The 11,092-nt window shown below is 35.9% G+C and overlaps 1 protein-coding gene and 1 long non-coding RNA gene across 2 annotated transcripts in view; one reads left to right on the forward strand and one right to left on the reverse strand.

The window, feature by feature from the left end:
• LOC108632518 (putative aminopeptidase-2) overlaps nucleotides 1-3,581 on the reverse strand; it is a 53,943-nt gene extending 50,362 nt beyond the window's left edge. Inside the window, exons 1-2 of the mRNA XM_018037169.2 lie at nucleotides 1,720-3,581; nucleotides 1,159-1,250 (exon numbers count right to left, since the gene is read on the reverse strand). The gene's annotated coding sequence lies outside the window, so the exon portion shown is untranslated. The remainder of the gene's footprint in view (nucleotides 1-1,158; nucleotides 1,251-1,719) is intronic.
• A 3,356-nt stretch (nucleotides 3,582-6,937) lies between these two features.
• On the forward strand, nucleotides 6,938-8,557 carry LOC113465241 (uncharacterized). The gene is made up of 2 exons (XR_003390082.1): nucleotides 6,938-7,600; nucleotides 7,684-8,557. It is a non-coding gene; the product is annotated as an uncharacterized LOC113465241 (long non-coding RNA).
• Nucleotides 8,558-11,092: the final 2,535 nt, after the last annotated feature.

Here is an 11,092-nt window from a genome sequence, read left to right on the forward strand (position 1 = left end):
TAAGAGACAGGTATAAAACAGTGTATTTATTATTATTATTATTAACAATCAAGAGCAACCAAAAAATTCAAACGTACGAAACGATTCTTTTATATAATAGTTATTATAAATTTAGGTTATCTAAAATCGACACTGATGAGTAACATAACTGTGTATTAAACGTACATATAATTTTTACTTAAATAAGAAACAAATGTATCGTGTTGACAATATTTTCACTTAACGTTTTAGCTCTGTGCATTTGGATATCAAATTTTTGTGCATTGCACACTGAACACATGTGAAATATTTACGTTGAATTAGCTAGACTACTATGAAGTTGACAGATATTAAATATTTATTTAAGAAACGGTGAGGAATTACTCATAATGCATATCACGCTTGTGATTTCAGAAATAGGCAGCCTGAGACACTGAATACAATTTCTATATTGTCACATGTTCTTTTATGGAATTATGTTTTAGTTTATTTTGATGTCCTTTATGTATAAATATATGTTTATTCGTAAGTCCATTTCTATTTTATTTTTGTATTTTTTTAAACTAGTAGTAAGGGGGAATGGAGGTCTTAGCTGTTATAAGAGATTAATAAAGACATTACTGACAATTTTTGTATTGGGACTGTAAAACAAATTTAATTTCTCTGTTTTATGAGCTACTTGTGAAATCTCTTATTTTACAATCATGCATTAAAATCAAGATTGTTCTGGTTATGGAATCTCTACAGAAGTAATTCTAAATAAACTGTACCCTTTAATCTGCCTCAAAACACAATTTCACTGTCTTTTTTATCAATTTATTTGCAATCATAAGCCAGTGAGATTGAAACAGTGATGTGAACAGAAATTGGGATATTTACTATACTGCTTAAAAAATGAATTCAAACTCTGTATAAGCATAATAATATATACCCAAAAAGCTCGTGTCCAAAATAAAGTANATTATCAATTTTAAAATATAAATTAACACTGAGTAAAATAAATATTTTAAAATATAAATAATATATTTTTTATACCGCATTAAGTTTTCTAATAGATGCATAAAACCCGTAGTGTAGTATTACGATAATGACTGCTTATCTACATTGCGTTAAATATGTATCTCTATTGCAAGTTATAGCCAGAAGAGCCTTGAAAGTTTAATTCTTCGGACAACTTACTTTCAAGAAATCGGCACGCTCTACTTCGAACAAATCCGCGCGTTCCTGGTCCTTGCGGTCACATCATTCCTCGCGAAGAAACGATGAACAACCTACTGACAACGTTTCGAAAAGTGAAATCGATTTGTCGCAACGAAGAAGAATATCGGCACTAGTTTCACGGACACACGGCACACGGTTCACAATTCAATGAAGTGTGTTACGTCTTCGTTCAAATCATTTCAATTTAACGAACAACTCTGGATTAGAGTACGTCGATTTATCGAAAAACTAAAATTGATTCAGCTGCTCGCTAGAAACGTCTTGTTCGAAACCAGTTATTTTAAACATAGACATTTAAAATAACTCATTGCGTTAAACTATAATATATACATAGAATAACACGATTTAGTAATTGAAATGAAAAAGGTGGGAAATCTCTTCAATTTTGGAACACTGTATATGAATTTATCATAAGTTAAAACTGATTCAATATCTCGTTGTTTGCAAAAACCGAATTCTTCGAAAATAATTATTTTAAGTGCATCACGCTTTTGAAATAACTCAGTGAGTGAAACTTACATGTGTAAAATAACTCGATTTAATGACTGAATTGAAGGAGTCTGGGATACGTAAAGCCGTAGTTAAACAGAACGTTTCTGTATCAGTAACAGAGGATTACTTTTGTGCACGACTCGACCCACTGTCTCGAAGCCTACTGAGCAGCCACGTTCGTTTTTGACTAAAATTTCGCCTAATCGCGAGTACATTTGTAATATGGCATCATCCGTTTATCTTATCAACTCCGTGTGTCTAGCGATCGATATTAATTTCTCCCTGGTACTCGACGCGAGAAATCGCTTTTAATTATCTTGTTCCACGCGCCGCAGATACCGAACGTTACATACATTGGATCTTCGACTCTCTTTGTTCTTCGGATTATCCTATGTAAAAATGCGTCATTTAATCATTACATAGTTTTATCGCGTGCTTGAGTCCGTCAAGAGCCCGTAATATAACGTCGACTCAATAATAGGACATGTTACCAGGAATGGTTATCTGAATGAGAACGTTGTCACCTGTAAATAGATCTTCCAAATAGTAAAAAGGCTTCTCCGTGTCAGTTAATACTGTTTATCTGACTGATAAGGAGCGAGAGCTTTCTCATGTAGAAAGGCTGTTCTAATTCTTATTATTCCCCTCTCTACGTTTTTTTATCAAACATGAAATAAAATTCTTTATTTCGAGTATTAAACGCGAAAGACGTTCGTTGAATTAAGGAGGATAAACAACTCAAGGAGATCGTTTAAGTTTTTTCTAAGTAGTTGAAAACTTCTAAACTGAAGTAAATTTTTCCCTTGTTATTCTCCATTCTACGATTTTCATCAAACGTGAAATAAACTTCTATAATTGTATTTTAACTTTTCAAATATCAAACACGAACAGCGTTTGAAGTATTAAATAAAAGTTCTACTGGTTTAAACTTGAATGAGACTGTAAAAATCTTTAATGAGTTATAAAGTATCTGTAATTCTCTCATTATTATCTTTATTGCACCGAGAAAGATGTTAAATTATGCAATGTAATAAGTGCTTTATACGCTTTTGTCTGTGGAGAATGTACAATAATTTTAATTAACAAGAACATTTATTCTGTTCTGAAAAATTTCACGTTGTAACAAATAGTATTTCTAAGAACATTTTAGTGTTGGTTTGAATTTGAAATCAAATTTAATTATACTGGAATTGTAATGCACTTTCTCTTCTACATATTCAATTTCTTAAATAATACTAGTTAAAAAGACAATCTTAACCCGTTTGTATTATTTGAAGAAATAGAAAATTGGACCATATCCCAAAATTCCGCGCATATTTGAGCTTATGATGTAAATGGGTTAAATTTTATACTCCATTTTTAAATACGTGTTCTGAATTGTACAATCTTTGAGAACTTCTATTAATCAAACATATTATAACTGTTAAAATTAAACATTTAATGTGGAAGATTCCCTTAAAACAGAAAATATGATTTAAGAGTTAAGATTTCGATAAATAACTTCTATTTATAAAAGTTAACAGCTTCATTTGAGTCCTGCTTTTCCTAAGTCGTAGAAAAATTTCTAAACTGAAATTAATTTTTATTAGAATTTTGGCTTTATCAGTTTTGGTTTTATGAAACGAGAACCTCTAGATATGCACCTTATGTGTGTAGTTACAGTTTTTTAAAATTATACAGATGAACATAAATGCAACCGTAAACAAATAAGTATTTTCAATTTTCATGTACGAAAAATAAAATGTCCATACAACATGGTCGTTATAACGTCCATGCACTCTATTGAACCATGATCTATCCCTGGATAGACAGGTTATTAAGGATGTATCGGCTATACAATCAATCGTTTATGTACCTTAGAGAAACGCATTTCCTATAATTAAAAAAGAAATCAGACGTCGGAAGAACAATGATTTTGGATGAAAAAAGTTTACTNGTTCTAATGGTTCAAAAAATATTGTAGAAATAGGACAGGACTCCTCTTTTCGATTTGTAATTTTGTTATTATATTTTAATCAATAACTTCCTTTAAAATCCATGGATGATGATTATTTTTTTAGAAAGTTCATAAAACACTGGTGATTCGATATGACCTCTTTTCAATAGTTCATCACTGTTTTTTCTGGGTTATTTTCGAGATCAAAGTGAAGTTTTCTTTGTGTTATTGCTCATTATCATAAGAGTACATGCAAATTTTAAGTCACTATAATTTCTCAATAAACCCATGAGTTGATTTAAAATTTTGCAAGTAGCTTTTTAATGGTAATAGAAATCAATAATAACAAATTCAACATGTTAGCACTATTTAAATATGTAGTCTATGCATCCTTAAGCCCGAAAATGCAATAGACTCCATCTGGCAAGTCTTACTTTACATTTAAATATCTAACAATTATTTACTTGTTATTCCTCATTGTACGTTTCTTATCCAACGTGAAATAAAATTTTATAATTGTACACTTTTCAAGTAAGAAACACGAAAAACGTTCGAATAATTAACTGGATGTTTTTAAAATTTGGAAATTCACTATCTAACACAGTTTTATCACTCCATTTTACTGTTATTAGAATCCATTTAGGCACAATAGCTATTATATTCGCTCCAACGCTATCTCTGGGACAACGACCATTCAGAAATTCTTAGACTGTCTAATATTTACCCAGTAATCAGTGTCGGGAGCCAGTGATACTGGATTGGAAAGATTATAAATGCAACACGCATTATCGCCCACAGTCTGCACTGCGTTCAAGCAATTCATAGATAATGTTATTAACTTTGTGATATTGGAATATTTGCTGCTGGTTAAAATATGTCTTAAAGTGCGTCGAGGAAGTAGGCACTTAAAAGTAGGTATCTAACGTTGAAAACATGGAAATCATTGTAAAAAACATTGAACGTTTGTAAATATTTAAGTATTGTATTTTTCTTAGCTGAAGTGCTACATCAGTTTCGTTATCAATTATACTTGTAGATATTAGATACGTAAGACGGCGCGATGTTATCTGATCTGAAAATCATACATAACAGTTTAATATTTAATTCTATTTCAATTCCCTTTGTTGTTTCAACTTTCTGTATGGAAATTATCCAACTTTTCGTATAACATGATTTTTGTTCACGTCCCAATTTATGCTCACTGGCTTACATACACGGATTAATACAGGGTGTCGCAGAAAAAACTGTGTTAGAGTCGAAGAGATTTCGTAGGTATTTCTGAACAACAATTTCCTTTGGAGAAATGCAAAGTGAGGCATGGTTTTTGAATTATTAACGAAAAACACTGACCAATAAGAACAAGTGCAGGACCCGCACTGAGCCACGGAAGTATTAGCTCAGTTGGCTTTTTCTCAGACACACTGCATAAAATACCAAACGAAAAGTTAGTGAGTAGAAATTGTTACAATGACAGAAATTCAGTCACTTACCCTAAATATACAGGGAGGTTCATCAGATGATAGTATCTTGATTTTCGTCATTATTATACACAACAAAGAACGTTTACATACACATGAGTCGTTTATCAAGATTGAGATATTTAAAGGCTTGCGTTTTAATTTTAAAAATATCCGTAACTGATAACATAACAGTATAATGTTCTTGTGTCTCTAAGGGTGTATAATTCACCAACCATAATTACCATATCGCAATATAAATTATAATCGATAATTTTTAAAAAATTTAATTATTATAAAATAAAATATAATTACCATGAGATACATTGTTTAACAAGTAATGTGTTTCTGATGTCTATAAATAGACTTAAGCGATTTTCAAAATAAAAGATTATATCATTCTATTAATCAAGTAATTTTCTTTTTACAGGATCTTTCTGATTTTAAATACAGGATGTCCCACAAAAGGGATTAGAACCGAAAATGGCAGATTGGGAGGGTTATAGTGAACAATAATTTCCTTTGACAAAATGGAAAATGGGGCTTGGTTATCGAGTTATTAACGAAAAATACGGATGAGAGCGCTCGGTTGGTGCGAGCTCCGGCTCGGATCCGTACGCCCAGGGTGCGCATAATTTTTCCCTCACGGCTCGCTTCCCCTCTTTTTCGCCCGTATTTCGAGCCTCACTACTATTCACCTCATGCGCCTTCGCTGACCATGCCTAGCATCAGCGTTGAGATATTTTTTCCCTCGGCCGGAAAGTGGGGACAACGCGAACATGGTGGAGACTCAGAGTCCTGCAAGGGCCGAATGAACGGGCCGAGCCCTCTCCACACAGCAGTAACAGTGATTTGCGATAACGCGCACGTGACACCTTTTCACCGTTAGCCCGTGAATCTGCGATCGGCCCTTGCCAGCCCGTAGTAACCAGTGACAGCTCGTAGTTGCGAATGCTGCGCTATATTCCATTCATGATTAGCTGCTCGATGCTCGCGATCGACCGCTCTACGGTCTCGCCGTCACACTCCTTATTCATGTACTTATTTGTACTTATATTATTTATGTATTATATTATTATATCATTAATGTATATTTATTATACATGCTATTGCAGGATGTAAAATATAAAATACAAAAAATACAAGAAGTATACGTTATTTATATAAGTAATGTAGATATATTAAGGAATCGAAAATGTCAAGGAGTTTGCATAGTTTTTAATTTGCATTATTTTCCGCAAATGTTGTGTTAATCATTTATGAGTACTGTTTAGTTGATTCGAAAAGGATATCAAAATTATTAATGGTCCGCGTTTGTTATATTGCATTCTTTTTGGGATTCTGTGCCAATTATCATTTAAACTTATAACAATAATGCAACAAGTAGAAAGAAGAAAGTGTAGAGTGGAAAATAAATTATTATAGACAAAACATTTTTATATATGTACTACATATATGTACTACATATATAAAAATGTTTTGTCTATAATAATTTATTTTCCACTCTACACTTTCTTCTTTCTACTTGTTGCATTATTGTTATAAGTTTAAATGATAATTGGCACAGAATCCCAAAAAGAATGCAATATAACAAACGCGGACCATTAATAATTTTGATATCCTTTTCGAATCAACTAAACAGTACTCATAAATGATTAACACAACATTTGCGGAAAATAATGCAAATTAAAAACTATGCAAACTCCTTGACATTTTCGATTCCTTAATATATCTACATTACTTATATAAATAACGTATACTTCTTGTATTTTTTGTATTTTATATTTTACATCCTGCAATAGCATGTATAATAAATATACATTAATGATATAATAATATAATACATAAATAATATAAGTACAAATAAGTACATGAATAAGGAGTGTGACGGCGAGACCGTAGAGCGGTCGATCGCGAGCATCGAGCAGCTAATCATGAATGGAATATAGCGCAGCATTCGCAACTACGAGCTGTCACTGGTTACTACGGGCTGGCAAGGGCCGATCGCAGATTCACGGGCCAACGGTGAAAAGGTGTCACGTGCGCGTTATCGCAAATCACTGTTACTGCTGTGTGGAGGGGGCTCGGCCCGTTCATTCGGCCCTTGCAGGACTCTGAATTCCTGTATCGAGATTCCTTCCACTGCATCCATAATTATGGCCTGGTCCTTGGTAGGGAATGATTCTTTTTGTACCACAGGGACATACGAGACAGTGGTAGGTTCTTTTTGACTTGGATTGTCCATTGTATTATCTTTTTATTTTGGTTTGGAGCTCCTGTTATCAGAAGCTCCTTTGCATGTATGCAAAGGGTAGCCAGGTGTCGGTCACCCAGATATGAGGTCGAATGCTTCACACCGGTGCGGAAGAGTAATTATCTATGTACTAGCTCACTAAACCTCGGTAACAGGACTCGTAAACACGTCTTACTTCAGCGACGGTTCAAACAGAACTCCCTGAATAACAATTAATACACTTAATCGTTCTTCAAGTGGAATGGATAAGCAAAAAGAGAGGTTAGTAAGATAAATGAGAAATCACAAAGTTGCAACAAACTTAAAAAATTTGTGAATTTAAAAAACTTGCAAAAATATTGCAGATTGGGCTTACTCATTCATCCACAAGAGCACCTGCTCCGAGGAAGATGAGTCACGGTTAGTGGGTCAGCGTACCGATCCTTACCGCTTGCAGGTAGAATCGGCCACAGATGATCTTCGGTTTAGGGAAGGAACCCCGCAATGACATTTACACTGCACGATCACTGTCACTCTACACTTAAAAATTTTATCAAGATTGTTGCTCCTGCGTCCTATCAATACACGTCTTCGAAAGGAGTTGATTGACTTTTATAGACGAACTTAACTTCACTACACCACTGTCACTTCCCACTTAAAAATTTTCAAACACTTACACTGTTGCCCCTGCACTCTAACATTAAACGTCCCAGAAAGTAACCGAATGTTTTTCTGAGAGTGACAGTGATCATGCAGTGTAAATGTCATTGCGGGGTTTCTTTCCTGGAGCGTCGGACGAGACGCTAAGCAACACGTTTCCAAAAAACATAGAATACTTTACGGCTCATATTTTTTGTGTCTACCAATTTAATCTCAACGGGCCAGAAGGGTATGTCAATAGTCATCCCAAAACGCTTGTTTTACGACCAAGTAAATCCAAACACCAACATCTGCTGACCAGAGGCCATTTGGGCCTCAGGTAAAAAGGGCTCCTACGCGGGACCTCCGTCGGCCACGGTCACGACTCCCAGTTTTTTCCTCATTGGAGGAATAACAAGTATGCAATTTTGTCGCATGCACTTCGGAGGAGAGGCACAGCCAATCAAGAAGAACGAGAAACTAGAAGCCAGCAGACAGTTTTCTCTAGAGTCAGTCAGCTCCGACAAAGAGCCAAGGAACCATCTCGTAAAATATTTTGTACACGAAGTTTTAGAATAAAGTTATCTTGTTATCATGTTACACTGAATCCAACAATCAATCAATCCATCATTCAAAATCAGCGGTAGCCAGTTAAGTTGTATGCCGCAGTCACCGTCCGATACCGTCGCATCAACGCGCAAAGGACTTACAACCCTTTGGTAATTCAATTTAGAATCGCGGAATCACGGTACGAAACATTCCCCAAACCGAATATCATCTGTGGCCGATTCTACCTGCAAGCGGGAAGGATTGGTATGCTGACCTGCTGACATAGAGGTATTACAGATAGAGTAGGGAAGACATAGGCTCTTGTGTAAGTGGTACTGTATACTCATTAGATAGAGAAAGAAAATAGAAGACCTTATGGAAGACCTCTTTCTGTCTCTTTCTATCATACGCTAGTAGAAAGAGATAAAGAGAGGTCTCTTATTGTCTCTCTCTTTCTATTCAGGATACGGTTTTCGGGCAACCTTCCCTACTCTATCTGTAATACCTCTATGCCCGCTGACTGTGACCCATCTTCCTCGGAGCAGGTGCACTTGCAAATGAATCGGTAAGTCCAATCTGTAATGTTTTTCAATTTTTTAAATTCAACGTCCGCTGCAACTTTCTAATTTCTCATTTATCTTACTAACCTCCTCTTTTGCCTATCCATTCCACTTCAATAACGATTAAGTGTATTAATTGTTATTCATAATAAAGAACGAAGAATATCCTTGCATTGTCATTTATATAGTTCATTATTCGTTATTTTCTTAAAACGCTTCGTACTGAGGGAAACGCTTCCTTATGCTTCAAAAACCGAGGCGTCCGGATCCGAGCCGACGATCCCGAGCCGGAGCTCACACCAACCGAGCGCTCTTATTCGTCCGTGTTTTTCGTTAATAGCTCGGTGACCAAGCCCCATTTTTCATTTTGCCAAAGGATATTGCTGTTCACTATGACCCTCCCAATCTGCCATTTTCGGCTCTAACACTTTTTCTGGGATACCCTACTAATTCTTCCTCTACAACCTTGGCGAGAAACATGAAGTCAACAGATTGTTTACACTATGTACTGAAGTACCATTGTCATACCCTCTTCGAAAAGTGCGGCGCTGTGTTGAAAAAAATGGTTTATAGAACTAATGAGAAGCGAGGGCGATACACTCGCACTCCAAACAATATCTTCTTTATACACATATTCTATTGGTTCCCAAAAACTAAAACATTATTTATTAACATCATGCAAATTACGATGTACGTATATTTACTTCACATCGATGATTCTTATTATCATATTGTTATTCGCATTATAATACGCAATTGGCTTGGCGTTATTTGCCCCGGATGAAATAATTATTAACTAACAACCTACAGGGGACAGTCGAAAGGAATCGGAGGGTAGGCTTACAGGAGTATTCCTACTATACGATATCCTTCCGACAGCTGTCGGTTCCGACAGTTCGAAAACGAGCGAAATCAGGGTTGTAGTCGGTAGGATAGAGTATAGGGAAAAGCGTGTAAAAGCAGGAGGGTCATAGGCCCCCGGTCAAAAACGACGCCGAATTTGCAGACTGACCGCCCGCTGTTTGGCCGCTTCGTAGTCGGAGACCGACAGCTTCCGAGCGAAATGCAAGGAAAGCCTACCTTGCGATTCCTTCCGACAGTCCCTTGTAGATTGTTAATAACTATTTCAGCCGAGAAAAAAAACGCCGAGCCAAATTATAATGGGAATAAAAATATGATAATACGAATCATTGATGCGAAGCAAATATACGTATATTGTAATTTGCATGATGTTAATAAATAATGTTTTCGGATCAGCTGTGGGATCCGACAACCAGGGCCGGCGCGAGGTGGGTTCAACACGTTCGCCGGGACCCGACCCCGCGGTTTACAAAAACTCATCACACATTTTGCAGGATCCGCTGTATAGTAGACTGAATTTTCGTGTATGTAAGGATAATGCAATCGCATAATCCACTAATCGATGACAACTTGCTGCACACTGACATGAGTGCACAATTTTCTCTCTCGTCTTTGCATTGAAATATTGCGTTGCAGTGTGTCACAAACGTTATAACGCCTGCTATTATACAGGGTGTCCCAGGACTAGTGGTACATATTTTAATGGGAGGTTCCTGAGGTGATTTTAAACAAGTTTTTCCTTTGCGAAAAAGTTGTCCGAGGCGTGGTTATTGAGTTATTAACAAAAATCCCCGCCCAATCAGAGCGCGAGTATACAAGGCGGGCAGGAGCGCGATAACCGCCTCGTGCGTTGTCGCGCCCGTATGTCGCGCTCACGACGAGAGTACAGGTTGGAACAAAAGTTTCATGCAAAAAGAAACTAACAAATTGGTTAAATATCAGAAGAAAAAAAAGGATTAGTCGTTACTTACGTTCACTGAACAAATGTAACATGCTCAATGAAATAACAAACACCTTTACAAATTACAGGATAGGTAAAATTATGAAAAATGTGAAAAGAATCGAAGTTGAACTTACTTCTTCGTTGGTCAGTGCACCTGCTCGTAGAAGAACGTCAATGGGTCAATGGGTCGACCTTCGACACTCGAAGATAGGACACATGGCT

Source organism: Ceratina calcarata, unplaced genomic scaffold (assembly GCF_001652005.2).
Source record: "Ceratina calcarata isolate Rehan_Ccalc_2016 unplaced genomic scaffold, ASM165200v1 scaffold159.2, whole genome shotgun sequence".
Lineage (NCBI taxonomy): Eukaryota > Metazoa > Arthropoda > Insecta > Hymenoptera > Apidae > Ceratina > Ceratina calcarata.